We start from the raw sequence: 4,730 nt of genomic DNA, 5'->3' as shown, positions 1-4,730 counted from the left end.
TCACAATTCAATCCTAAAGGCACCGCTGCTGTTGGATGCACTGGCACCAAAGCAGTTACCGCTGCATCCTGCAGCATAGCAACAGCTTCCGGAGGTCTCCTTGGGGGAACCCCGCAGTGGGGCTTCCCAAGTCTGTGCCGGCTAGTTCAGGATCTGGCGGAGTAGAGCTCTCTTGGTCCAGCTCCTTCCAGCCCTGCAATGCCTTCCCCCACCCCCAAAGCCCTCCCTGCCACCCAGAGCTTTTACCTAGCTCTGGGCAGCATCCATTTGGCGCTGAGCTCTGCTTCGATTGGCCGGTGCCAGTGCTGACTCAGTGCAGGGTGTTGCAGGTGTGCCTTATGATCCATTCTCAGGATTGGGCCCTCAGTCAATGCTTATCAACCAGCACAAACTGCATCTGAATGAGCCCATGCTCAGAGTGCTTTTGGAAGATTTATGGTTGCATCTGCAGTTGTCACTAGAGGTGGAAGAGTAGTGTAATTGACCCCCCAGGAGCAATACTGCAATCTTTCCAGACTTAAAAGAATCAGCATCCCACCAGGGCCAACTTGGCTATGAATTGGTTTTCCCCATAATAATTGGATCCCAAACAGAATAGAGATCCATGCGGTACAAAAATAAAACCTATATTGGCTAGAATGCTTATTCATGTCACAAATGCCTTCTGTCTGCTTTATCTTCTTCATTGGCTTTGCATTTCAGATGCCTTCCTACTCGCTTTTTCTCCCTTGTTAACACTCATCACACTTTCATATAAACAGCATGAGAAACAGTCAAGGGCAATTTTAGACTTCCATATTAGAACACACACACACACACACACACACACACACACACACACTCTTTGTTTTATCCTACAATTCTCCTAGTTACTGTTTCAGGTTGACTCACACCAATTCAAACAATTGGTTTACCACTTTTTATAATCCCACTGGAAGATAAAAGGTGAGCCTCCTCCCTCACTCTTGTGAATGAGTCAAAGAGTATCTTCTTTGGATATAGCTCTTCTATGTGCACCTGGCTTTCTTCTGAACAATGTCTTTGGAATCATCATACCACCAGTCTTTTCTTATGATCAAGGTCTGAGTTAGGGTGATTTCACAAATGACTGAAACATTTCTTTCCAGACACTAAGGCTGCAGTCCTATACACACTTACCTGGGAGTAAGATCCACTGAACACAGTGGGGCTTACTTTTGGATAGACAAGCATAGGATTGGGTTTTGAGTTGGAAGTTAGAATTATAAGGCTAATGCTTTAAGCAAAAAGTACAGGGAAGAAAAGTCCTTTTAAAACAAAGTATACCTTTTTTAAAAAAATACACTATCTGCAGAAGTCAAGTAGGCAATGGGGATTTGCATGTTGTAAGAATTTGTGGCATATGAGCTTCAAGGCCCTCCACAAGCTGGGTCCAGGCTCCTTCCATACATTCCAGCCCGCCCTCTTAGGTCAGCTGAAGGGGCTCTCCTACAAGTGCCGTGCTTGTCCCAAGTGAGAGGTGGCAACTCCGGGGCAAGCCTTCTCTGTGGTGGCACCACAACTGTGGAATGCCTGAGAACAACTCCCTCTCTCATGGCTTTTCGGCAAAGTCTCAAAACTTTCCTGTTCTGTCAGGTATTTAGTTGCTGAGTGAATTTTTGCCCTCTGTGTGTCTGATATACTGTGTTGACTTGACTGCCTCCCCGGACTCATCGGTTCCCCATTGGCTCATTGAGTTCTTTTCTCTTTTCCCTTAAGTTTTTTTTTTTTGCTCTGTTTTGATATTGTTTTTTACCATACAATGTTGATGGTTGGCAACCTTCAGTCTGGAAAGACTATGGTATAAGCCTACAGCACCCAGTATTCCTAGGCGGTCTCCCATCCAAGTACTAACCAGGCCTGACCCTGCTTAGCTTCCAAGATGAGATGAGATTGGGCATGTGCAGGGTAACAGTTGCTGTTAAAACACTATTAATGCCTTATTTGATGTTTTTTACTTGTTGTAACATTTTGTACTTGATTATAAAGCTCTGTAAGCCGCCTTGGGCATTTGCTTCAGCATGGAAAAGGCAGGGTATAAAATTTTTTAAATAAATAAATGATTATTGTTACAATTACTTTGAAGACTTGAGACCCCTATGCTCTTCAATCAGTTTCACTGGTGGTCACGGCACATTATGTTAGGTGGTACTTGATGCAGTCCACTGCCATGGGAACTGCATGAAACTGCTGTGCCTGGCCTGACCCCACAGAGAGTGGAGACGGCTGGGGCAGCAGAGCACTGGTGGCAATGTGTGCCTGTGTGGTGGCCCAGCCTTTCGAAAGAGGAATGGGCTTTGCAAGGAGGGTGCAGAGCGGAAGAGAGATCAGGAGGCAGCAGAACCTGGTGAAGCCTCTTCCTTATTGCTGGGACAGCTGTGGGGCAGCTCACCCACTTCTGCACGCAGTAGCAGTGTCTTAGGACCAATTAAAGCAGGTACAGGTCTGGTCCGAGACATTTTACTGCTTGCTTGCTTGCTTATTTATGTATTTTTTTTTTTTAAATATACAGTACACCATGCCTTTTCAGTTAAAAACTGTGCAAGGCAGCTTACAATAGAATCAGACATAAGAAGTCGTTTCATGCATACACTCCAACTATTTCTGTTTATCAGGGACACCCAACCCAGACAAATCACCATCCCTACGTTGGCTTGTAGGCAGATGCTGGGGATGTTGTTAACTTACACACACCTGTACAAGCATTTTTCAGGTGTCAGCCGCTCCCTGGTCTTCCAGAAGTTGAACATCCAAAGCCCAATTCAGATGTTTCCTCTCTGTGGAAAGAGAATGTGTAGTCATGGGTAGAAGGAGGGAAGGGCATGGAAAAAAGATAATGTGGGGGAACTTTTGCAGTTGCTGTTGTGCATGGTTGGGTTCTGGCAGACTGGTTGGCAACCTTCAGTCTGGAAAGACTATGGTATAAGCCTACAGCATCCAATATTCCCAGGCAGTCTCCCATCCAAGTACTAACCAGGCCTGACCCTGCTTAGCTTCCAAGATCAGACAAGATTGAGCACATGCAGGGTAACAGTTGCTGCACTCTGGCAGACCAGTGGTTTTATCATGTGTATGGACTAGGAGGAAATGGGGGAGTTGGGGGTGTAACACTATTCATGATGATGAGTAATGGGAGATATGGTGGTGGAGGGGGGGATGAGCCAGTACAGGAGAAAGAGGTCTAGTACCAAAATAACCATTCCTCTTTCCGATCCCTCTTCCAACCAATGAGGCTCCAGTGACTGCCCCTCTAGCTGAAGCCACTGCTTTTTAATGCCAGATCAATGAGTAATAAATCCAATCTCATCCAGAAGTCAGTAATGGATGAAAGAGCTGATTTGGCCTGCACAACTGAGACCCAGTTAGTCAAAGTGGGTGGGTTGAATCTCTTCTAGCTTTGCCTTTCAAATTTCAGGGTTTTGCAACAGCCAGGAGTGGGGAGGCAGATAGTGTATTATGATTCTGTTCCACTGTCCCTTTGCCCTCGTTCAGTATCATTGGGGTTCTAGGTGTTTATTCTTGGTGCTGAATGATGTGAGACAGGATTGGGAATCTTGTGATATACGAGTATTGCCCATTCTGCTGCTCATTGGTTCTCCCTGCCCAGGGGAACTGGCTGAGCAGGCAAAGAGGGTGATAAATGCTTCTCTCAGGCTGTGTTCATTTTTTTTTTGGCTAGAAAATAGCTGGAAGTGAAGTCATGAGCATGCTAGAAACACAAAAAATGGAAGGAAAATTGTATCAAACTTAATTCAAGTGATTTCTCGACATTTCATTATTGCCTTATAGTTATTAATGATACCTTAAAAGTTATTAACTTCTTTATAATCCTTTTAAAATCTTGAAAATGGATGGTTCCTTTTGTTCAAGTTCCAAAACCCCTCTTCCACCGTCTCCCCTGTTTGCCGTACAAAATGGCTTTGCCCAGGTGTTTCCTTGGAATAGGGCAATAGGATAACATTATTGTGTTTTCTAGCCCTGAGCTCGTAGAAGAGATTGCTAGCATAGCAAGCATGCTAGAACCTGAAAAATGAACACAACACTAGCGTGCTAGAAGGAAAAAAAGCCCAGCTCTCTAGCACTAGAAGCTGAAAAACAAATGCAGCCTCAGGGAGGAAATTGTTGCATCCTGTCTTAAGGGGGCAGTCACCCACCTTCTCCTGAAGAAACCTTTCCTTGTTCCTACTGACCTGGTATCTACCAACCAATCTCTAACATGATACACTGGTAATGGCAAATCAGCTATTTTGGATAGCTGGACATGGATTATCTTGACTCATTTTGATGTGGCTTTGGCTAGGATTTGGGGTGGAAATGACCTTGGTTGTTGTAATAGATGAGCTACACCAGGAAGACCAGGTTCACGGTTTAGAATGCTTCTGGACTCTACTTGCACCAGGATTACTGGGTGTTGATTGTGGAATGGAGTACTTTTGGTCAGCTAAGCCTGCATCCTTCCTTGAGTCAGTCCAATCTGATTATCACAGTCCAGGCACTGGTTGCATCACACTGTAGCACGCTCTGTATGGGGCTGCCCATGATGACCATTTGGAACTTCAGTTAGTGCAGGATGCTGCTGCTGACTTGTTAGCCAGCATGAGGCATGGCAGACTAATCATGGCTCTGCTTTGTCACTTGTGTTAGTTGCCAGTCTGTTTCCAATTGCAATTCAAAGTGCTAGTTTTGACCTTTGGGGTCAAAACTAGCACTTT

This window comes from Tiliqua scincoides, chromosome 5 (assembly GCF_035046505.1).
Source record: "Tiliqua scincoides isolate rTilSci1 chromosome 5, rTilSci1.hap2, whole genome shotgun sequence".
Lineage (NCBI taxonomy): Eukaryota > Metazoa > Chordata > Lepidosauria > Squamata > Scincidae > Tiliqua > Tiliqua scincoides.
Note: the sequence above shows the minus strand (reverse complement) of the source record.